The sequence below is a fragment of the Felis catus genome, chromosome A2 (assembly GCF_018350175.1).
Source record: "Felis catus isolate Fca126 chromosome A2, F.catus_Fca126_mat1.0, whole genome shotgun sequence".
Lineage (NCBI taxonomy): Eukaryota > Metazoa > Chordata > Mammalia > Carnivora > Felidae > Felis > Felis catus.
In genome coordinates this window covers 127,564,555-127,589,643 of record NC_058369.1, presented here as the reverse complement: position 1 = coordinate 127,589,643, position 25,089 = coordinate 127,564,555, and the positions used below count along the sequence as shown (strand labels likewise).

At 40.5% G+C, this 25,089-nt stretch overlaps 1 protein-coding gene across 15 annotated transcripts in view; it reads left to right on the top strand.

Annotated features, from left to right (window-relative positions):
• The window catches only part of ELMO1 (engulfment and cell motility 1), a 732,114-nt gene that overhangs the window by 274,404 nt on the left and 432,621 nt on the right, over positions 1–25,089 (top strand). The window contains exon 1 of one of the 15 annotated variants that reach the window (XM_045053266.1): positions 21,812–21,833. The exons of the other annotated variants lie outside the window; for them this stretch is intronic. The gene's annotated coding sequence lies outside the window, so the exon portion shown is untranslated. Of the gene's footprint in view, positions 1–21,811; positions 21,834–25,089 lie in introns of those variants that run through there. 15 annotated transcript variants of the gene reach the window in all.

The following is a 25,089-nucleotide window of genomic DNA, read 5'->3' as shown; positions in this document are numbered from 1 at the left end:
GAGCTGGATGTTGATACAGTCAGACACAAATGGTGGCGTAACAATCTCATTCTCAGCCACCACCTCCTCTTTTTCCTTCCTGGGCTGCTTGGGTGTCCAAGGTTCTGGCCTTCAGCCAGGACTCACTGGTGTGCCAGTCGTGGCCAGCATCCATTACGATTGGTCATTGTGGACCCTGTGCTGGTATTAAGTATTTTACATGTGGTCTCAGGGTATAATAAACTAGAGCTCTTGGGGAAGGCTGGCCGAAGCTGGACTAGGGCCAGCTAGCTCCTTGGGAACTTTGTGCATGGTGCCCACCCCCCCACATATAATTAAAATAAAAAACAATCATAAAATAAGTGTCAGGAAATCCAACACAGTGCACATATTCTCATGATGATGACCTTAGTGTGTTTTTAGAACTATAAAGTAACAAATAATGTTTTATTTTCTCATTGACTGGATATGCCTGCTTTGTTAGTCCCTTAAACATGAGCCTTTGTTGAACTCAGAGCAGGCCTCCTACGGCAGCAGGGAAGGGAGAGAATTGGGAAATATGGATTGATTCTATTTACATTTCAAGCTTCTATCCATAGTTGTGTTGGCTTAAAGTGAGTAAAAATTGTTTGCATAGCCATTAAGCGTTTACGATAACGTGTTGCGTTGTTTAAAAGAACAGCACTGCTTAAATTAAAATAGCACCACGCACAAATAAGCCATAGACTCCTTGCAGTGGAACGATGAAGCACAATATTCAACAGAGGGATTTACCGCAAAAGTCTAAATTTATTAAACTCCCTCTTTTGCATATTGGTTTAGTTAGATTGTTTGCTTTTGGCTTTAGGGCAAGTAAGTGTGCCTTTCCCAGAACAGATGTCCCCTAGCGCTGTCTTCAGCTTTGCATCTGCTTCTCCTGTTGTAATGTGACATGCTGACTTGCAAAGCAGATGGTGTGGCGGGATTTCAGGTGAGGCTCATTCAGGTGATTCTTCCCTTAGGTGTCACAGCACACTGTGACTATTGCTCAGCACCAAGGGTGAGATCAGAAGCGTGGAGGGGGGGATGTTGCTTTTACAAGCCTCAGGACACCGGGCTGGCTGTGGCTACATTTGCCGTCATTAAGAGCCTGTCAGACTGGGGAGATGATGTCTCCTGATAATCGCTCCCTTCTGCTCAACGCCAAGTTGAAGAGAAAGATAATTGTGAGAAAAGAGCGCTGAAGAGAAGCGCCGACTGTCAGATCCCTTAAAGAGTGAGGGATTTATCTAGGAACACAGCTGAAAATACCCATTAAATATGTAAACTAGACTGAAGGGGTTGGCAGAAAGAGTGGCGTTATTTATTGAATTACTGCGTTTTTATTAGTTTGAAATATACTTACATATGTTTCAGTTAGCCCTGGGGAGGAGAGAAAAGTTTATTAGTACAACTCTAAGTTATAAAAAGTGTTATTTAGTTGCTATAATTTTAAAAATGAGATGTGTAGGATAGGGGAGGATAAAAAGAAATCTATGGAAAATCCTATTTTGGACCTACCTGGCCTTATGATTTTAGAACATTAAACACAGTGATCATGTATTATATATTTATCATGTGCCAATGTCTCATGGAAGCACTTGACTTCATATAATCATCCCAGCACACCTGTGATGTAGTGGTCCTACCCACATTTAACAGATGAGATGTTGAGGATTAAGGGATTTGCCTAGTCACTCTGGTAGTTAGTGATAGAGCCAGTTAATGATAGTGATCTCAGAGATTAAGGTTTTAACCACACGAAAATGCGTTGGTTGCCTCAGTCACTTTTCTAGTTACCTTCCCTGTTTTAAAAAAGCGGGGACAGGGGTGCCTGGGTGGCTTAGTCGGTTGAGTGTCCGATGCTTGGTTTCAGCTCAGGTCATGATCTTGTGGTCCTGGGTTGACCCCTGCATCAGGCTCCCTTGCTGGCAGTGAGGAACCTGCTTGGGATTCTCTCTCTCCCTCTCTCTGTGGCTCCCCTGCTTATGTTCTCTCTCTCTCTCTCATAACAAATAAGTAAAACTTTAAAAAATTTAAAAAAAATTAAACAGTGGGGACAGGACTAAATTATTTTTAATGAATCAGTGAGTTTTAGAACTAGAAACTCATTGCTTTTTTTTCAAAAAAACTGAGCAGACCCAATGTTTATCCTATACTTACTGCAAAAGGTCAAGACAATGACTAAGTGGTAATTACTAGCAAGTATTTGTAGCAAATTAAGTCATTTCAGGATTTTACTTTGTACAAATACAAATTGTACAAATACAATTATTTGTATTAGTTTTAGTAACAGAGACATGGAAAGAAGGTATTTCTGAGCCACATCTCAGTTGCTTTCTCATTTCTGTCTGTATGACCCTCCTCCCACCCCGTCGTACTCTGGAGTTGCTAAATAATCATATGACAAGCCATCAGCTCATCAAGGGAGTGATGAGTAAATGCAAGGGGTGCGTGAGAGGAGGGAATTTCAGGCAAGGAATAAGAGACAAGCCACTGAAGAGAACCAGGAAGAGACTGTTGATTCTGTGCTTTTCAAATGTGAAGGTTATTTAACTCTGCCTCCTTAGAAAACATGCTCCTTCCTCCTTTAGGAAAGAAAAGATCCATTCTTTAGCAGATCATAGATTCTTTTACATAGTGCAGTTTATTAAGATGTAGCTACTTTATCTTTATTAAAATTTTTAAAAAATGTTTATTTATTTTTGAGAGAGACAGAGCACAAGTGGAGGAGGAGCAGAAAGAGAGAGACAGGAAGACACAGAATCTGAAGCAGGCTTCAGGCTCTGGGCTGTCAGCATAGAGGCCAACAAGGGGCTCGAACCCATTAACCATGAGATCATGATCTGAGGCAAAGTTGGAGTCTTAATGGAGTGAGCTACCCAGGGGCCCCAAGATGTAGCTACTTTAAATATATACAAGGAAGTTTAAATGTACTTCTATTATTTATTGCTATAGGGACATCTCATCCTTTTGTTATCATGCTAAAATCTGGTATTTCACAAAAGTTAATTTTCTAGGTAAATAAATACCAAAATGTAACATTTTAATTAATTAATTATTTTTTTTGTTTTTGAGAGAGAGAGCAAGTGGGGAAGAGGGGCAGAGGGAAAGAGAGAATCTTAAGCTCCTTTAAGATTCTTTTTTAAAAATAAAAAATAAAAAAAATATTTATTTTTTGAGAGAGAGTACAAGTGGAAGAGGGGCAGAGAGAGGGAGACTCAGAATCTGAAGCAGGCTCCAGGCTCTGAGCTGTCAGCACAGAGCCCGACGTGGGGCCAGAAACTGGGAGCCAGGCCATGAGATCATGACGTGAGTCAAAGTCCGATGCTCAGTCGATCGAGCCACCGAGGTGCCCCCCAATTAAGATTCTTAAGATCGAGATGTGGGGCTCCATCTTCCCATGCTGAGATCATGACCTAAGCCAAGATCAAGAATTGGACACTTAAACTGAGTGAGCCACCCAGGCACCTCTGATTAACGTTTTCATTTTAATAAATTATGATAGAATTTTACATTTTTAAGTATACCATATAGGCAAATGAGGATATATAACATACATATTGTTTAATGAGGAATAATAAAAAATTAATACTCATTTACCCACCACCCAGCCTGAGAAATGGAACTTTACAGTACCTTTGAAGCCCTGATCCCATTCCTCTTCCTCATCTTTGTAACCTTTGTCCTGAATATTTAATTCATGATTTCTTTTTATTTTTTTATTTTATTTTATATTTTATTTAATTTATTTTATTTTATTTTATTTTATTATTTTTAGGGTTACATAAATATAGACAGTAACTTTGGAACTTTATAAAAATGGAAATATTTTGTATTAAATTCTCTGTGCCTTGTTCAACATTAACATTATGGTTCTGAGATCCACCCATGTTGATACATGTAGCTGTACTTCCTTTTCATTCTTTATAGTGTGTATTCCATTTTATGAATATGCCACCATTTATTTTTCTCAGGATAGACATTTATTTGAGTTGTTTCCAGTCTCTTGCTGTGAGGATGATGCTATGAATATTTTTGTGCATCTCTCCTAGAGCAGATGAGTAACAGTTTCTCTAGGGTGTATCCCCGGGGAGGAGAAGCTGTGTTGTAAGGGGTGTATACACCTACCACCTTACTGGGCAGTGCCATCATGATCCCAAAGTAGTTGTGCCATAAATTCTCCCAGGAGCACATGAAGTTCTTGTTGCTCCACATGCTTTCTACACTTGGTGTTGTCAGATTATATAAACTTTCTAGCCTCAAGGATGTAAAATGGTGTTGCATTGGAGTTTCTTTCCATTTTCCTAATTACTAATGAGGCTGACCATCTTTTCATAGGTTTATTGACATTCATGTTTTTTTTTTAAATAGGAAAAAATTAGAGACTATTGTTCATCAACAAAAGAAACCCAAAAGAACTTCATGTTTTCTCTTTCATGAAATGCCAAAATGTGTTTATGTTGCTTATCCTTTTTTATATTGATTCCTTGCAGCTCTTTTTATATGCTATGTAATGTCTTTATTCATTATAAATGTTACAAATATCTTTTCAATAAGTGGTATTAAAAAAAACTTGGGGCGTGTGGGTGGTTCAGTAGGTTGAGTTTCCAATGTCCAACTCTTAATTTTGGCTCAGGTCATGATGTCACAGTTCATGAAATTGATCTTGTACAGCACTGTGCATTGACAGCTGGAGCCTGCTTGGGATTCTCTTTCTCCCTCTCTCTCTCTCTGCACCTCCCTTGCTGACTCTCTGTCTTTGTCTCTTTAAAAAAAAATAAACATTTAAAAAAATATGATTTACAAATATTTTAAAAAAATTAACCAAGTAAATTAAAAAAAATTTTTTTTAAGTTTACTTGTTTATTTTGAGAGAGAGATAGAGTGAGCAATCAGGGGAGGGGCAGAGAGAGAGGTAGGGAGAGAGAGAATCCCAAGCAGGCTCTCTGTTGTCAGGACAGAACCCAACTCTGGCCTCGAACTCACAAACTGAGATCATGACCTGAGTGGAGACCAAAAGTTGGATGCTTAACCAACTGAGTCACCCAGGTGCCCCTAACCAAGTAAATTTTTAGATATAATTGGCTTTATTAAATGATTCATGAATTAGGCAGCATCCCTTCTAGCAAGTAGAGGAATACTCCAAAGAACTGTACAAAATGCAAGTTTTTTTGTTTGTTTGTTTGTTTTTTTAGGAAGGAGGGTGGGGCAAGAAAGTTACTAGCAAAAGAAAGGAAAGGATTGTTTTAGGCAAGGAGGTCTTTTCATGTACATCACCTAATCTTTCTTTGGGAGATATAGAGGGTCTGTGTGACAGATTACCTTCATTGATGCTGACCAGAAAACTCCTGAATGACCAGTTAAGATTACGTTTTTGGGGGAGGTTGAATCTGCAGTTTGGTCAGGCTATTTGTATCCTTCTTAAGAGATCCTTCTTCAGTAATGATAATTAAGATATTCTTGTGTATGTGTGTATGTGTGTATATATATATATATATATATATATACACATATATATATAAGTATATATACACATATATATATACACATATATATATATATACACATATATATACACATATATATATATATATATACACATATATATATATATATATATTCTAAGACTTACCTTTCTATTAATTTATACTTAATGTCTGGAATTGTTTCATTTAATGTAGATTGTGATGTGGGGGTTAAGTTTAATTTTCCCCACATTGTTCTGGTGCTATTTATTAAATGGTTAATTCCCCCCCTTCCCCCCCCCCCCCCCCCCCCAGTAGTCTGCAGTGTCAGCTTTAGCAGTTACTAAGCCCTCATCTGTGCTTAGGTCCTCCTGCAACCTCTATATTTGTTACATATCCTTGTTGATGTCTTTACCATATTGGTTCCTCTTAGTCATAAACTTTATATCTCTCCATCTATTTTGGGGTGTTTAAAATTTTTGCATAAATTTTATTATTTTGTACAGAAAGATCTTGTAAAATTTTGTTTGGTATATTCCTAAGTTTTTATTATTATTATTACTATTACTATTATTATTATTATTATTGTAAATTGTATATTTGAAAGATTGCTCTAATTCTTTATTGCTGGTGTATAGAATTGCAGATAACTTCTCTGCATTGATCTTATATTAATAAATCTTGACAAACTATCTTATTAATACTAATAAAGTTTCTGGTAGATAATTATATTGTCTGATTGATGGCCAACTTGCTTTCCCCCTTCAATCCTTATAATGTTTGTTTTTCTTGTCTTATTGTGTAGGCTGGGACCTCCAGTACAATATTTAATAGAGATTGTGCTGTTGGACTTCCTTGCCTTGTTTTCAATTTTAAAAGGACTGCTCAATGCTTCATAATTGAGCATGATGATTGCTAGGCTAAAAAAGCTATAGGCTTTTTAGATATATTTTACCAAGGAAGTTTCCCTCTACTCCAATATGTCTACTTTTTCTAAAAGGCTTTAAGAAATTGTGATTGACTTAGAGTGTTAGTGATTCTGATGTCCTGTTCAGCCATGGCAGGAAAGGAGTTAGATTTATTATCAGTGATTGGTAATGATGCCTGCAGTGGTGGCTAGTGGAGAAGGGATGATAGAGGGAAGTAGCATATGGTTGCTATAGTTTATTTCTGCCTGTTTATATGTTGTCAAATAATTTCATGCAAATTACCACATTTTGGCTATGACTTCTAGCTTTTTGTTTTTGTTTTTATTTAGAGGATTCTGATTCCATTACTGTGCCTGGAGCCCAGGTCTAATGCTCACCAGTTTTTTTGTATTACAGTCTGGTGACTCTTAATATGTACCCTGCTTAAGTAACCAATTCTTTCTTCTGTAGTCTTCCCCAGGCTCTCCAGGTCACACACTTACTGAGTTGAAACTGAAGCCTGCTGTTTTTCACTGTACTTCTGAGGAATTTCCTTAAAGCGTCTAAGAAATAATTGGCTTACTCCGAATCTAATCAGTTTATTTAGTTATTCAGCAGATATTTATTGAGAGCCTACTATGTGACTAGAGGTCTAATGGTGAAGAGGATAGCATTCCTGCCTCATAGTTTACACTCTAGAGTGGAATTATGACAATAAACAAATAGGTGAGTGTGCAATATAGTACAAGGTAGTGATAAGTGGTGAGTGAAGGAGAGTGAGAGAGAGAGGAAGAGGATGATTGGGAATGTATGTGTGCTGGCGTGTATACCAATTTTATTGGCGTTAGGTTATGTAGAGAAGGCTTCTCTGAGGAGATGACATTTGGGTAGTCCTGAATAAGGTGAGCAAACAAGCTATGGGAAGTTGTGGGAACAGTGGGTGGAAATCATAGTATTTTTGAGGAACTACAAGAAGTTCCACATGGCCAGAAGAGAGTGAGCTAGGAAGAATGGAGTAGGAGATGGGGACAGAGAAAGAGGAAGAGGTCAGAAAATGTTGGGCTGGTAAAAACTCATCAAAGAGATTCTGATTTCATATTCTTATTGATATAATGGAACTATGTAGGTGTAAAGTATTTTAGTAGCATCTGATATGTTTGTTCTTTTATTCTTTCAATGATTTCTTCAGTCCATTATTGGGTTGCTGAGAGTAAGAATGTAAATGCCTTGTGAGCAGCAACCAGGGTTTACTTAACTCTTGTGTAAGAATTTCCAAGCTCCATGATTGATGGAAGGAAGGCCCTTGTTAATATTTGTGAAATGAGCAGAGAATATTTTTCCCCTTGGAGGAGTTTAGGCAGTGCTGTTACTTAATTGAGGCTGGTTCTTTGGGTCAAGTTGGGAGATGTTGCTATTCTGCAGATGCTAGAGAAATGAACCTTGGATAGGGTAGGTGTTAGCCACATGTCTTTCTAGCCTTGAGCTGCTCTTCAGTTTCAGTGAGGGTGGGAAATTCTCAAACTCTGACTTCCTCTCTTCAAATAGAAACATACAACTTAGGTAACTGTAAATGATTCATATATGATCCCATAACTTTGTTTTACTTCAACTACTGTTTTGAACATTAGGTATTAGGATATTGGAATGAATCTGATTCAGAGCTAGATGTTAACATCTATGCCTTAGTCACCTATTTGTAAGGTGAGATTATGTGACAGTATTTGCTGTCCTACCTCACAGAGATTCTATGTATGATGAAATGAGATGGATGTTAGAAATTTGATTTGTCTATTTTAATGTATGGTAAATAAAGTCTGATAGGCTGTAGTTATTACCAATAATGTTGGTTTTGTTGCATGCAACATAATTTAACTTTGAAGAAAAAATACTCTTGATTTTGCATTCCTAAAGGATGTGACTATAATTTCTTCCTTTGTCTTATAGAAGAATGGCACAGATATGAAAATTGAGGGGTAAAAGTAAGGAAGCTGTTACTAAATTTTCCTTTTTATCTTTTATTCCCTTTGATTAAGATGGGATTTGCTGCTTAGAATTCAGAAACAATTTCTAGATAATTTTATTTAAAATTTTTTTTTAAATTTATTTATTTTGAGAGGGGGGGGGGGCAGAGAGAGGAGAGAGAGAATCCCAAGCAGGCTCTGCACTGTCAGCGTGGAACCTGATGTGGGGCTCAAGCTTATGAACTGTGAGCCAAAGTCAAGAGTCAGATGCTTTACGGACTGAGCCACCCAGGTGCCCCTAGATCATTTTAATAACCTTGGAAACCTCATTGGTGGACAGGCCCCTGTGAGTGGTGGCTGGAAGTGAAATCTTAGTTTGGTGATTCATTTATCAGATGTTTTCTTATCAGCATAGTGATTGTAATCTTTAGTAGGCTATACAATGATTATTAACTGTTTTACATACTTGGGAATCTTAAAGTCCATGCACATGCTTAGTAGTATGACAAGATGGGAAGGAGAACGGTGGCCATGGTGGTACTTTCTGTGTGTCTGTATGTCTAAGAAAAGATAAGTGATGAGATGGAATAATTATAAGTAATAGAGAGAAGAGTCTACTATTGGGGAAAAGAATTTTCAGACTGTCTGCATTGATTAACTAGTTGGTTAGCTCTTCAGCTCTCCACTTTACCTTGGAAGCCACATTTTCTCCTGTGTCTTCACACTGGGTTTGAACTTTTATGATCACTGAGATCAAAGTCTTGGTTGTAAGAAATTATGACTGAGATGAGTAGTTTGTATTTGAGAATTGGCACTTTGGTGGTTCTACAATAGAAGAGAGTTTTCTCTTCTGTTTCTCCTAATGAGGAGAGCTTCTTCAGGGACCAATATTGAGCAGATCTCCTACTGCCCTTTGTGTCCTGCTGCTTGTTTGGTGTTGGCCCGCACTAACTAGAGGGAGCTTGGATACCGTCTCTTTCCTGTTGAGCTCTGAATCTCTTGGCTTCACTCCTCTCGCCACACTTCAGCATGATCCCCTGCAGCAAGCTTGGGAATTGATTCACCAAAACAAATTCTTTCATTTCCAGGTGCTCATTTGAAGGACTCTTCACTCTGTGAAGTTTCACAGCCTTTGATTACCGTAAGACTTTAGGACCACATCATAGAATTTAAAACAGAAAGTGAAAATGTGGCCTGATATTAGAAGTTATTTCAGTAAAAGTGGATGTGTTTTCCAATCTATGGGAGTAGACAGACTACTATTATGTTCCCATTCCATGGAGGCTCAGATGTAAACCTGTGGGGTCAAAGAGCTTTTTATTTGATAAAAGCTAAAAACTTACCCGTATTCCTCACAAGTTATGACAGTCATTCACAACTGTCAAATATAAAAATGTTTGGATACCATCCAGGGATAATCTTTAACAAGTTCCAGTGCTAGACATATAAGAGTTTATAGAAACTTTTTGAGCTTTGCCAAGAAGATGCTTCTGACCTGTCTTCAGTAAGATTCCTTTTTGAATTATTTTTTTATCAATGGTGACAGAAAAGGGAATATCCTTAGCTGTCTTACACCTGAAAGACAGGATTTGTCCACAAAAGCACTCTACTTTCTCCTCTTTCTTAAGCAAAACTTCCCAAATCTTAAGATGGTGAAATGAGAGGAAGAGCAAATTTGGTTTGACTTGAATTTTTTCTTATCTTAATTACAAAATGTAAGAATTCTGGAAAAAAATACCATAGTAGAAATAAAGTCCAGAATTTAAAGCACTAAAGCATGCCTTATAGAACTCATGAAAGCAGTCTTGGAAAATATATAAGCGAATGTATGAATGTATGTCACTCTGTTCCAGTGAAACTTTGTTAACAAAAATAGGGAGAAGGCCAGATTTGTCCTTGTAGGCTGAAGAGAGCTGACCCTTGACTTAGGAGAATGCTTTTCAGATTCATTTTTATTACTGTGGGTAGTAAATCATTCTTTTTTATTGCTGACTGGTATTCCATTGTATTTCAAATATTCCATAATGTGTTTACCCATTCATCAATTGATGGGCATTTAAGTTGTTTCTAGTTTTGGCTTTTATGAAGAAAGTTGCTATGAACGTTCACTTGCAAGTCATTGTGTTAACATATGCCTCCATTTCTTTTAGGTATATACCTAGGAGTGGAATTTCTGGGTTATATGGAAATTGAACTGCCCCAACTGTTTCTTTAAAATAAAAAAAAACATTTTAATGTTTATTTATTTATTTTGAAGGAGAGGGGGGGGGAGAGAGAATGAGTGGGGGGAGGGACAGAGAGAGAGAGAGAGAGAGAGTATGAGCAGGGGGAGGGACAGAGAGAAAGGGAGAGAGAGAAACCCACACTGACAATACAGAGTGGGATGGGGGCTCAATCTCACTTAGGAACTGTGAGATAATGACCTGAGCTGAGACCAAGAGTTAGTTGGGTGCTTAACCCACTGAGTCACCCAGGTGTCCCTCCCCAAAGGAGACCTACTAGTTAACCACCAATGTATGAGAATTCTAGTTGTTCTGAGTTCTTACCATTGTAGTGAGTGTCTACTGGAATAAATATTTATTAATATTTAAATGTTAATGGTTATAAATAAATCAATGAAGTATAGTGGGAATATTGTCTAGTGTCATAGATTTTTTAGATATGATTTTTTAATGACTACTATTCTGTCTTATGGCCTTACCATAAATTATTAAATGGATTTCCTATTATTAAACCTTAAGACCGTTTATAAAAATTTCCTTTTGAAAACAGAGCAGTCACCGTCTGTGGAGAAGACAATAAATTCAATATTGCTCTTACTGGTAAAGGTAGAGAGTGCAATTAATTCTTACTCTTATTTGTAGTTACTTGCTAGGACATGTGCCTTTCCTACTCAGTTGATCTGGGGATTGGGTTGAAATCCTTTTGAAATTTGATGCGCCTAATTCAATCCCACTTTTGAGTGGGCAGCCACCCTGCCTCTTCATGGGTACATCAAGGAGTACCCTCAGGCACATCCTGGAATTTTCTTAAAAAGTATTTTGTGTCTCTTGGTCTCCAAGTAATTTATGCCTTAACATGTAGGTGAATTAATTTTTGTCTGGGTAATTTTTAAGTAAATGTTTTAAATGTCTACCTTAGTTGTTTTTTATTATTATTATTAATGTTTACTTATTTTTGAGAGAAAGAGAGAGAGAGAGCAGGAGAACACAAATAGGGGAGGGGCAGAGAGAGAGAGGGGGACAGATGATCCAAAGCAGGCTTTGCTGACAGCAGAGAGCCCGATGCGGGGCTTGAATTCATGAACTAAAAGATCATGACCTGAGCCGAAGTTGGACACTGTTATAACCAACTGAGCCACCCAGGTGCCCCTCTACCTCGGTTTTTAAAAAATCTCTGTCAAGTTTTGTAAACTTCTACTTTAAGCTGTGTAACTTCCCAGTGAACTGTCTTATACCTGAGTGAATTGATTTGCTATTTAGGTTTTTGCTATAATAAGCTCATTAAATGTTGGAGCCCGACACCAAAAAGTCATTATTTCAGTTTTGAGTACTTGTTCTGAGGCTATATATTCTGACAGAACTAGATGTCAATTAAGATTATTCCTTGTTAGTGGAAATAAAATTGTATTATCTGCTTATAAAAGAGTCCCTCTGGATCCTTTCTCTAGGGACGTAGGAGAGTATATTCAACTTGTGCAAAAGTTGATCCGTTCATTAAGTGGAAAGGTAAGAATATAGAGGTCGTCAAGAAATCCCAGTTTTACCTCACCGGAAGTTATGCTTGAGCCGTGGGGTGTTTTTCCTGCAGAGCTCTCAGAGGAGCTGCATCAAATTGCAGGTTCTGTCGCAGCTTCAAGAAGTCAGTCAGTGTTGAGCCTGAATGGCTCAGGCCATGTGATTCCTTCCATGGAGTCAAGGTTGGATGCAAGTTTGGTAAGTCACCATCAATGTTATGTTATACCAAGTGAGAAGGTACAATAGGGATCCATAATGAAAAAGTACTTATAGCCTCCTTCTTCCTCATGAACCATATTTGTTGTAAAATCCTGGATTTGCCGATTCATAGAGCTAATGTCGACTGGCTTTCACTGTGTGCCAGGACCTGTTCTATGCATTTTGTGTGTATTAAGATAGAATGAAATTCAGTGTAATGGCACAGAACACAAGACTTTGGAACTGGCTAGGCTGCTAACTAGCCAAGTTAGTGGCTGGTTTCCTTGGAGACTACATTTCCTCATTTTTAGAATGGGAATTACGAACAGCATCTATTTCCTAGGGCTATTGGGAGGATTCAATGAGTTAATATATCTGAAGTGTTCAGTGGGGTGCCTGGCACATAGTAAATCATATGAACACTAGCTATTACCATCATCACCTTATTACTCGCCTCAAGAAAGCTGTGAGATAGGTACTGTGGTTTTCCCCATTTTACAGTTGAGCAAACTGAGGCACAGAGAGCAATCCTCCCAAGGCCATAAGGCTAAGAGGCCATGAAACTAGGATTAGAATACATGTAGTCTGAGTCCAATCTGTGGCCGTAACTGCTGTGCTCTGCTGCCTCTCCATTTAAAAGAAAGAAACGGCTATGAATTTTAGGTGTAATCTGCAGTAAAGCACATAGGTCCATAAGGAAGAGATGAGTAAGAGGGGTGTCTCTTGTACTGGGGGCTTGGACTTTACCACTGGTTCTTCTGGATGAGTCTATACGTACATTGACATGATAGTGGTCAACGAAGTGACCGAGAGTGCATCTTCTATTTGGAGTGGTCCTAGTTCAATAAATTGGCATCACCATCTATTCTGTTAAGTCAGCCGGAATTCTGGGTCATGTTGAACTCCAGCTTTTCCCTCTTCCCTGTATGCAGTCTATCATCAATTCCTGTTGATTTTTATTTTTTAAATATCTCATAAATCTCTCACCTTCTCCATCTCCAAGGCACCACGTCAGCCGAAGCCACTGTCATCAGTCGCTTTCTTTCCAGTCTCCAGCAGTCTGTCCCTCCTTGCTCCATTCCAGTCTGTTCTACTCATAGCCTAAGGCAAAATGCAAATCTTGTAATCTTGTGCCCTGGCCTAAAACATTACCCATTTCACATCCAAATCCAGATCTGTCTGATTCTAAAACCTGCCTTCTTTCTTCTGCCACCTTGCAGAAGAGTTTGGAACAGTTAGCTTTGATTTGCAAAGATGAAAAAAGTAAGATTCTTAGGTGTCAAGTAGAATCAGGGTTTCTTTGACCTCATTCATTACATTCATGCCTCAGATAATTAGGTCCCAGAATCTGACCCCATTACCAGACCCGTCAGCAGAACTCAAGTGTTCCACAAAGATTTATAATCTCTGACCTCTTTTCTAGGCAAGGCAGAGCGTATCATAATCGGAAAATGAGAAGATGCATAGCAGCCTTTTCTAATTTTTTTTTCCCTGCAACCTCGCTCACTAATCTAGCAGGTTATTTAAAAAAGTTTTTTTGGGGGTATGTGGTTATTTTTACTATTATTGGTTGGGTTTTTGCCTGACTGAGTCTTTATCAAACCAGATATTAGCTGGTTGAGTCCCAAGTTTGCTAGAACTGAGTGCGGATAATAAGAATTTTAAATCATCAGCATCCTGTTAATTTACCAAGGTAAAATTTAAAAGGCACTCAGTTAGCAAACTGCCAGCACTGAGTTGGAAGTCCCTCTATCTGGTTTCCTCTCATCAGCTTTTAATCTCAGCCCTTCCCAGGGCATGCAGACAGAGTGTGGGGGATCTCTGCCCAAGGGAAAGCAAAGAGGAAATGAGCAGGCAACAACAAAATCTATCCAGAACGTGATCCTCGGGTTGGCAGGAAGCCAACTGGCAGCTCCGGGATGTAACCAGTAATATTGGTTTTCAGGATAGAACTGCAGGCCACCTTTTCCCCATTTTTGTACCGGTTTTTATTTTTATTTTTTATTTTTAAATGAATATGGTAAGGAATTTCTGGATTCACATATATGCCTATGGAAGAGCAATGATATTTTAAAAAATCTTTATTTGAGAGAGAGAGAGAGAGTGAGTGCTTGAGTTGGGGGGGTGGGGGAGGCGATCCACGAACAGTGAGATCATGACCTGAGCCCATATCAAGAGTAAGACACTTAACTGACTGAGTCACCCAGGAGCCCCAAAGAGCAGTCCATTTGTTCAACGGCAAACAGTGGCCCATTGGATCCACTGTTATCTTGGTGTTTGTGTGAAAAACTCTTCAAAGTGTGGCCACCTGTCTATGCTGATAGCATGTGCCCAGACAGTGTTTTATCTTAAGACAAATTGCAACAAACTTGTGAGGGAACCCAGACAAAAACCAGAAGTAGAGATCTCTATCATTCAATCCTGGGAGTCCTGGCAGAGCCTCCTCAGGTGAAGGAGGTAAGAGAGAAAAACCACGTTTTGGTTTTTGTTTGTCTTGTTGGGCCTGTGGGCTTGTGCCTAATAACCAGAGGGATAAGCTATCTAAAACCCTGAAAATGGAGGAAATTCATGTTTCCTAACGGAAACTTCCCTGAGAAACATTTCAGAGTTCTTCTGTGTCTAGCCAGGATATGATACCCCCAGTAGTAGAGCTGTGTCATCATCGGCCACTTAGTGCCCATGAAAACCCCAGCTTCTGGGGAGCAGCTGGGCCAAGGTGGGGCGGGCCATGCTCATCAGGCTCCAGGTGCCTCCCCTCTGTCAGCTTGGTGGGTGGAGCCTCAGCATTTTTGAGCTACTCATCTGGAGAGCAGGACAGCGAAATCAGTGAGTGGGGCAGCTGGATGGAGGTGTCCCTCAGACAGGTGAGAGTTGGAAGTCACTCTGGAGGGCTGGAGTGACATGTAACTGGGGAAGCTGTGCAGTAGTGGTGGGGCAGGTCCCTCTCTGTGCAGAGGGCACCCCTTTGGTCCTTCTTGAGGGACTTGTAACTGTCGCATACCTGAAGGCCACATCCACTTCTTGGAGAGAAAGGATTGAGAAGCAGTTGAGTCCCGGTCACCTCGCTATACTTACAGAACTTGGCTGTGAGACATGGGTCGGGAGAGAAATCGGGTCCGTTTTGTTCCATCAGGTTATCTGCCCAGGCATTTCTGCTTTTGAAATGCAGGAGGATTCTTCCGGAATCTTAACACTATCCTTCCTCTTCCTGTTCCTTCCAACCCAGTCACTCACCTGGAAGCTTGGTGCTCATCTTTTAAAACCCAGAAGAAAGAAAAAGTGTTCGTATCTATAAACCCTCCGTGGACCTGAAGCCAAGTTAGCATTCCTCAGAACAGTTTGTCCAGTTTGGTTGTGATGCTGAAAGGGGAAAAGAACCACCGTGCGGTGGGACTTCTGTGTGTTTCACTAGGGAGGCTACTGGCTGCTGTGTCCAGGTCCCCCATGCCTGCCAGATTCATAATCATAATACTACCCTAGCAGACCCTGTTCCAATTGTTTATATGTTCAGGGTTCACAACAGTCCTATGAGAAAGGTTCTATTGTTCTTTCAGTGTTACAGAGAGGACACTGAGGGCTAGCCATGTTATGTAACTGTCCAAAGTCACAGAGCTGTGGGTAGGTCAGGGCCCGGATTAACACCCAGGCAGACACCTGACCTTCATACTCACTCACCAGCTCCTGTCCATCTGGAGAATTAAACCTGAAGGACCCGAGGAGGGAGAAAGAGGCAGAGGCTAGTGCCATCCTGCGTGTGCGGCATTACATCATGTACGCGTTGTGCAGGATGACTAATTCTGTGCTGAGTTGTCAGGTGGCAGCCTGTGGACGCACAGCCCAGCCCTCCGCCTGCCACAGAAGGCCCTTGCTGCTCATCTGATGCAATCGAATTTCCTAGGGTGGCCTTTGCTGCTCTGCTGTTGCTGGAGAGAGAGAGAGAGGGAGAAAGAAGTTTCGCATATTGTTTTTTGATCAGCAGGTTTGGAAACTTTGAGTGTTTGGCTCACAGGATGGTGGAAACGCTCCAGCATTTCCTGTGGCCTCGAGTCTGGGTTGTGAGATAGAGAACTGGGCCTGAGCTTTGTCTCCTCCACCGGGGAATGTCAGCACACATCACGAGTGACAAGGCTTGCCTGCCGGGAGCAGGGGAGCTGGGGGGGATCTGAGGGGGGCGGACAGGAGGGGAGCAGTCACTGACGTTACAACAGCCGAAAAGGAATTTGAAAAGCAAATATCCAAAAACCAATATAAAGGAGGAAGTGTGTGCCTTAGTTTGTAAAATAATGAACTTTCCAGTTGAGATGCTGCTTCCCAAAGTGCGAGAGAAAGCTCCTAGTGAAGGGAGAAGAACCAGCAGCTCAGCTCGTGTCTCATCTTATTTTTGACAGAATTTCTCTGGGAGGAAAACAGATCTGGAGTAGGCCCTGCTCTCACCTCTGAGTGCCTCTATTTCTATTTCTGTCCAATGGGACACACGAGTAGCTGCTGCTTGAAGAAGTGCCTGAAGGTTTTCTGAGGAAGGAATTCTGGATTTTAAAAATGCATCATTGGTTTGAGTAATCCTGTGCATTTTTTTTTTAATGTCTGAATTTGCTTTTAAGGGAAGAGTGATTCATTTGTTTTATTCATTCACTTGTCTGAAAAGTATTTATTGAGCTGCTATTTGCCATGCCATCTGGTCTAGACTAGAGGTACAGAGATGGATAAGATATATGATCCCTACCCTTGGGGAACTCATAAACTAATAGCATAAGGTATGGAAAGGTGTTCTGGTAGGAGCTTCGTAAGCACCTGAGGAGATAGTTGGGGCCATTGCTTCTTAGCTGGGGAGGCTGTGGGGTCAGGGAAATCTATCAGAGGAACTGGCACATGAGATTGGCTTTGAAGTCTAGGTGGGAATTTTTGAAGCCAACCCAGGGGTGGAAGGGAAAGACATTCCAGGGAGAGGGAACATTGAGAACAAAGGCGGGAGGCAAGAGAATTTGCCATGCCCAGGAAATGGCCAGCAGTTTGATGAGGAAGGAGAGCCAATATTTGTCTTGGTGCTTTTCCTCTCCTCTCAGGACACTGTGGCACACCTCGAGAGTAATCCTCGCTTGGCCAGTCTGGGGCTTGCCTTCTTTAAGCAGTGCTACCCACAGCCACTGAAAAAGGACTGTTGATGATCTTAAAGAAGAACCTATTTGCCACGACTTAGAGCGTCCTCGCTTGTGTGTGCTTGTGGGTGGGGCTCAGGGATGCATTGGTGGGGGGAGGGTGTCTCCTGGTACTCGGAGGCAGGCGGGAACCAGGCTGTGGGAAGTTGATGTGCTATAGGTCATGAATCACCAGCCAAGGTTTTAAAGCTTGAGATTCAAGCTCTCACAAATCCAAATATTCTGTTTCTTTTGCTGTTTATCTTCTGCTAGTTTGCACAGTAGAAAGCTGTAGTTAATTGAATTTTTACTGTCCTCTGTGAATTGGAAAGAGTTACTCAAAAGAATTGGGTTGCTTTCCTGGAGATAATCCCATAGATGCAGGTGATGATAATTCAATATGGGACTAAAGGAAAGTGTTTTCTCTGCCACTTTCCACTCTGTTTCAGGCCAAGACTATTCAGCACTTCTGTTTTTCTTGAGAAGTGGAGGAGGTAAATGGTCTCAAAGCATCGTTTCCCGAACTGTGTCCCATGTGAAACTAATGCCACAAGATGCTCCATGAAAAAAAAAAAAGAATTTTCTAGAAAGATATATTTGGGAAATAGTATATACTGCATACAAAAATTTCACGGTGCATATATATTACATTAAAGGCCCAATAAGTCCTATAGTAAAGGAACCTTTTTAAAAATGTGGTATAGTGATTAAAAACATTGACTGTGGAATCAGACACATGTGGATTGAGTTCTGGCTGGGCTCCATATTTGGATATGAGACCTTGGGCAAGTTACTCAATGTCTGTGCATTTTAGTTTCCTAGTCTGTAAAATGGTTTAGTAATGGTACCTATTTCATAAGGTTGTCATGAAAAGTATATGATACATGAACTAGCTGGTTCCATAATTAGCTGTTATTTCATTTGATGTTTTACAAGAGATTTATTTTTCCCTTTTCTTTCTTTCTTTCTTTCTTTCTTTCTTTCTTTCTTTCTTTCTTTCTTTCTTTCTTTCTTTCTTTCATGTTACATTACTTAATATCTGAAGGCAGTAGTGTTGTGTGGGAAATGCCAAGCTAAGGCTAATTCCTGAAATGCCTGCATGATTCCTGGCAGCAGTCCAGGAGAGGGAAAGCAGCTTCTAGGCACTGAGGGCTCCATCAGAAATGTGGACATGCAGATATTGAGCTCTAGGACTGGGGAATAAAGTATCATTCCCATTTGGCTCCAAGGTCAGATTGTGTAACTTTAGTCTGTGTTTTGTGGTTCAGTTGTCTCTTGAGGGACTGGCAAGATTATAACTGAGGGCAGTAGACAGATATGGTAGGGTTGATGTATTAGTTAGGAGTTTTTCAATTACAAGTGATGGAAACCTACCTCAAACTCACTTACTGTACCAGGGAATTTATGGGTTCATATATCTAGGAAGAATATTAGGAGAGCTCAAAGAATGGAAGAAAAAGTGTTAGGAGCCAGAATACTCAACATAGTTAAGACTCTTGTTCTCTTTTTCCCTCTCCTGTCTCTTTTCTCTTTGTCTTTGCTTCTCCTTGCCATATTCCTTCCTATTGCAGACAGCCCATTCCCACATGGATGGAAGATGGCGGCCTAACAACCCCCCATTGAAGGGGAGAACTCTTTCCTTCCAGGCCTCATAGAGCAGTCCCCAGAAATTGATTTGCTTAGATCATGTGTCTGTCCCTTGGACCAATCAATCACTCTTGCCAGAGAAATGGGCATTGTCATTGGCCCCACACATGCCCAATCTTGGTTGTGGGACAGGACCTGCTACCTGAAGAGAAGAGGTGGAAAAGCTCACTAGACAGACAAAAACCAAAGCTACAAGAGTTCAGTAGAGCTGTATGTGAGGGACAATGTGCTAGAGTAGAAGGTTACAAAATTGTCCTCAAATGATATCAAGGTTTTCATGTTTTTATATAAATTTCCTTTCCTGTTGATTTTAGCTACTTATTTTTTTTTTTATTTCTCCAAGTGGTCCTTATTCTACATCTCATCTCTCTTTTTTTTTTTGCAGTTAAAATATTATATTTATGACTATTACTGCCCACTTTGTGAAGTTGGTCTATGTAATAAGTTTTTTTATTAAAAAGTTTTTTTTATTCTTTATTTTTTTTTTTAAATTTTTTTTTCAACGTTTTTATTTATTTTTGGGACAGAGAGAGACAGAGCATGAACGGGGGAGGGGCAGAGAGAGAGGGAGACACAGAATCGGAAACAGGCTCCAGGCTCTGAGCCATCAGCCCAGAGCCTGACGCGGGGCTTGAACTCACGGACTGCGAGATCGTGACCTGGCTGAAGTCGGACGCTTAACCGACTGTGCCACCCAGGCGCCCCAATATTCTTTATTTTTGAGAGAGACAGAGAGACAGAGAGACAGAGAGACAGAGTGCAAGTGGGAGAGGAACAGAGAGAGAGAGAGAGAGAGAGAGATAGAATTGGAAACAGGCTCCAGGCTCTAGGCTGTCAGCACAGAGTCCTATGTGGGGCTTGAACTCATAAACTGGGAGACCATGACTTGAGCCAAAGTTGGATGCTTAACTGACTGAGCCATCCAGGCACCCCAATAAGTTTGTTTAAAAGCAATATTAGAAGCAGTCACCTTAGTGCCCTGCTTTTCAACCAGAGATGATTTTGACTCCCAAGGGACATCTGGCAATGTCTGGAGACATTTTGATTGTCTCCATTTTATAAGTGAGCATCTGATTGTATAAACTGCATCTACTGGGTGGAGGCCAAGGCTGCTACTAAACTTTAGCAGAGGCCAGGATGAGCCCCACAGCAAAGAATTATCTGATCCAGAATGTTAATAATGCTGTGGTTAAGAAACCCTGCTTTAGTGGTTTCAGGAGATCAGACCTTCTCATGGCCAAGTTTATTACTCTACATTTTATGGATTAAAAATAAATTAATTTTATTTATTTCTAAAGGGCTTTTGCTTTTTTTCTTGATTGTATCAGTGTATGAGAGCGTTATTTTGCCCACATTCTCACCAATCAATGAACATTTATTTCTTACCAATATGATAGACAAAAAAGGTCTGTTTTGCTGCTTTAATTTGCATTTCTCTTATTACTGTTAAGAGTGACCTTTTGGGTATTTATTGACCACACATTTCCTCTTGTGTGGATTACTTTGTAAACTAAAAAAAAAATTTATAAGAGATCATTGTTAAGGATATTGATACTAGGTTAGGTCACAGCTGTTGCAAGTATTTTCTCGATTGCTTATTATTTGTTTTTAAATTTTTATGGTGCTTTTTGGAATGGTGAAGATTTTAAGTGTCTTTGTGTCAAATCATCAGCCTCTTCTTTATGCTTTCTGTCTTCAGTGTTACGCCTGTTTACTAGGGCTGTCATAACAAAGCACCACAGTCTGGATGGTTTAAACAACAGAAACGTATTGTCTCCTAGTTCTTGGAGCTGGAAATCTGAGATCAAGGTGTAGGCAGCTTGGCTCTTTCTGAAGCCTCTCTTCTTGGTTGTCAATGGCCGTTCTCTTACTGTTTCCTCAAATGGTTGTCCTCTGTACCTGTGTCCAGATTTCCTCTCCTTACAAGGACAACAGTCAGATAGGATTAGGGCTCGTTAAAGGCTCTGTTTCCAAATACAGCCATAGTCTTAGGTACTGGGGGTTAGGACTTGATCATATGAATTTTTGGCGAACACAGTAGCCCACAGTCATGTTTGAGGGGCCTCCAACACCTTGGGAATATGTAAATATTTGGGGGAAGTTACCAAGCTCAGTAAGGTTTAGTATCTTCATTCGTTTACTGTAAGGAGTGCCAACTATCACTAGGGGAAGGATGCAGGGTAAGGAAACAAGTGTGTGCTTCTGGCTTCCAGTCCAATGCCTGCTCTCAGCTTCTGCCCCTGCTCCTTTCTACCAGCTGTCCCATGCCCTCCATGATGACATTTCCAGTTGCTGTGAGAGCAAAGACTTTTCTCTGCACGTTTGCAACATATTGTAAAAGGTAGCTAATAGCACGTTTTGCACCTGGCAAATTGAGTTATTACTAAGATTACCTTAGGAGGCTTTTGTCAGGAGCATATACATAAGTTGGAATATTTGATTCAGTTCTCTCTCTTCCTTTCTTTCTTCTGAATGGTTATGTTTTGCACAGCGTTCCCCTGTTCCTGAAGCCATGAAACTTCCTCCTTGGCCTCTGCTGTTGTCAGAATGGATGTTAATTCCCTGATGGAGTAAGAGACTCTGAAATGGCACTCCCACCATCTATCGATCTATCCAGATCCTCCAGTGCAGGGGAGGATCCCTGCTCTCATGGTCTTCCCTGGCAGTCATTGCTCATCTATGCGACTTGGAAAGAGGAACGTCTGTCCTCTAATGCATGTTTGAGAAGGGAAACAAAGACAGAGTTCAGCAAGCGTGGATGAATCATAGCATCCTGGATAAGGTGAAGTGGGAGGCACCTGTCTCTTACTGTATTCTTGGGCCTAGACAGTAAGGCTGTTGGGATGTATCATTCTGTTTGGAATAAGAAGGATGTTGTACAAAGAAGAGGAGAAGAAGTAGGCCTTCTTGAGGCACAGTGCACCGTGCAAGACTGTGTCCTCCAAAGCACAAAGTAGAGGGCTCAGGAAAGCCTGAGTAATAGACGGAGATCAGAAGATGCCACTTTGCAGTAAGGATTGTTTTGAGCTGAAATCAATTTAGAAACAGCAGCACAGGAGGAACTCTCTGCCATTCTCATTTCTACTTAAAAGCAGGGCATAAATGTTTCTTTTGTAAAGGAAATTTAGATCTACAAAGGAAATTTCTATTTGTAAAGATATCTTCCTCTCCCAAACCTGGAAGAGAACTACTCCAGACACCACTCTTAACCACATGAAAGGATTTGAGACTGCATAACAAACCAACTGAACAACTTGTTTTTTAACCATACATTTCCAAATCACCATTCCACCCCTTGTATCCCTCAGGAGCCCAAACCCCTTTGCTTTCATCTAACCTCTTGTCCACACTTTGTCACCCTGTGTGAGATGGTATGTAAGCTCCAAGCTCTAACCACCCCTTTGAGTTACTTCTCACTGAGTTCTCCTGCATGTATGTACGTTGCATGAGTAAACTCATTTGTTCCTTTCTGTCAATCTTGCCTTTGTTAGTTTAGTTTGCACTACCCAGGCACTGAACCTAAGAGAGCTGAGGATAGGTTTTTTCCCTTCCTCTCCAGATGGACAAAGTGAATGAAAGATTACTTTCAGAAGGGTGCTACTTTCAGAGTCCCTTTCTCTCTCTCTCTTTTTTTAAATCTTTTTTTTTTAAAGTTTAATTATTTATTTTGAGAGGTGAGGAGGGGCAGTGAGAGAGGCAACCCCAGGCAGGCTCTGAAATGTCAGTGTGGTGTCCGACGTGGAGCTCGAACCGTGAGATCATGACCTAGGCTGAAATCAAGAATTGGATGTTTAACCGACTGAGCACCTCAGCACCCCTCTCTTTTTTTTTTAAATGTTTGTTTATTTTGAGAATGTGAAGTAGAGAGTGTGTATGCGCCCTTGTGCACGTGAGTGAGAGCGGGAGAGGAGCAGAGAGAGAGGGAGATAGAGAATCTCAAGAATCCCAAGAATCTGTGCTGATAGCACAGAGCCTGCTTGGGATTCTCTGTTTCCTTCTCTCACAGAGGCTGATGTGGTGCTGGATCCCTTGAACTCTGAGATCATGACCTGAGCCAAAATCAAGGGTCAGATGCTTAACTGATTGAGCCACTCAGGTGCCTCTAGGCCTTTTCCCTCTTTACCTAACCTGAATACTAAGGGAAAAGGTTGTCTATTTTTTTTTTTTTTTCTACAAGGGAGCATTGAGCATTTGAAATATGAGACTGGTGCTCCCTCTCCACTATTCCCATAATCAGTATAAACCTGTTATTTGTCACCAGTAGATAATGATAGCCAGTGGGCAGAGGGCAACTTTCCTGGGGAGGAATGAAGGGACAGAGGAGTTGAAGCAAATCATTTACCCAGCTGTTTGGTGTTTCTTTCCCATTGATCCACCTTTTGGCTTTACTGGTCCATCTGTCAGCCTCTTTCAGTGCAGTTGTGGGGGCACACAGTTCACCAGGGCAAGTGTGTTAGTTTTTCCATTACACAGCTCCTATAGGAATGTCCACATAGGCTTGATTTTTTTCCCCCTCTCTTAATAGGATTTGCTGGTGTAACAGAAAGACTAGAAATAGGATAAAAGGGTTTAAAGCCATTACAGGGACCAGAAGTTAAAACTATATGGGAAATTCGGTGGTGGTGGGGGGGGGGAAGGATCAGGTATTTGGAAATTTTATGCTCCCAAGACCTAATCAAGCTGACTGGAAAAACATGTGGTGATGTAACAGATCTTTAGGAGACTACAATGAGGTGAGCTTCAAACAGAGATATAAAGAACTTTGGACATAGACCAATGTGTAGAGACAGACAGATTTCTAGATGGGAATCAAGAGCGGTTTCTCTCTGTTGTCTTGGAAACGTGACCTAAAGCTAAGAAGGAGACCTTCAGCAGAATGATAAAGAAAATTGCAACTTGCTCAAGGGTTATGGAGTCACATGTAACTGACACGGGGACTTTAGTAACTAACTCCCAAATAAAAAGCAACTAACTCCTCTGTCTCATTAAATTCGCTCAACTATAAGCAAAGCCATTTGACATGCATATTAAGGTTGTAGAATTTTCATGTTAAAAATGGAATCAAGTAAATCAATCAGCAGGCAAGCAGGGATATTGCAGAATTCTCCACCCGTTTCCTAGTTGCCTCCAGGGATTTGAGAGTTACCTTACACGGCAGAATGGTTGGATTGTCTAGCCAGCTGCACAGACTTCCCTTTAGTGGGTCTTAAATTTTAGTTTGCATAAGAATTATTATATTAGGCTGTTTACCAAAATTTATGAACCTTATATTTATGGGGCAATTTTGACAACATTAGACTCCACTTTACTGCTGGTGGCTCTGATGAGATAAAATTAACTTCTCTCACGGAAATATAAATTCAAGAGGATAAAATGTGGACTTCTGAGGATAACAATGTGGACTGGATTATTCATTCTGAAATGGTGCACCTGACTCTTCCCTGCGGGAGCCCCGTCTGTGCTGTTTGTTAGTGTGGGTAACACTGATGAAGTCTAATCACACTTGTCAAATGAATTCCCAGGGGATTCCTTGTAGCCTTTTGGCTCTCTCAATGGCTCCTTTGTCCACTGCTGCCTTCTTATTCTCCACAGAGACTCAGGGAGAGCCACATCATTGGATTCTCACCTGTTGAACAGGTTTTGTCTCAACAGTCTTTGAGGAATAAATACCAGTGAAAGGGGAAGAAAAGCACCCTTGGCTTTTGATTCCTGGGTGGTTAGATGACCTCTTTTAGTGTAATTCTAGACTATTTTGTGTAGAGGTGGGAGGAGGGTGCTCAAAATGCATTTTAATTTTCATTATCTATTCTCTTGATCCCCAGGATCGTGTGTTCTTTGTCTTGAGTAGTGTTACCTGGTATTTACACAGTCTATTTTCACATTAGAACCTGTTTTCATGATTCTTATTCTAGGGTGTATAACTGGTTGGGATTGAAGTGATGTGGTACAGACATAATACATTGCCCATAGAATTCTCTAGTGAATAAAGGAGCATAGAGACTATGAAGAGGAATACCCCAGTACAGATTTGCTACTTC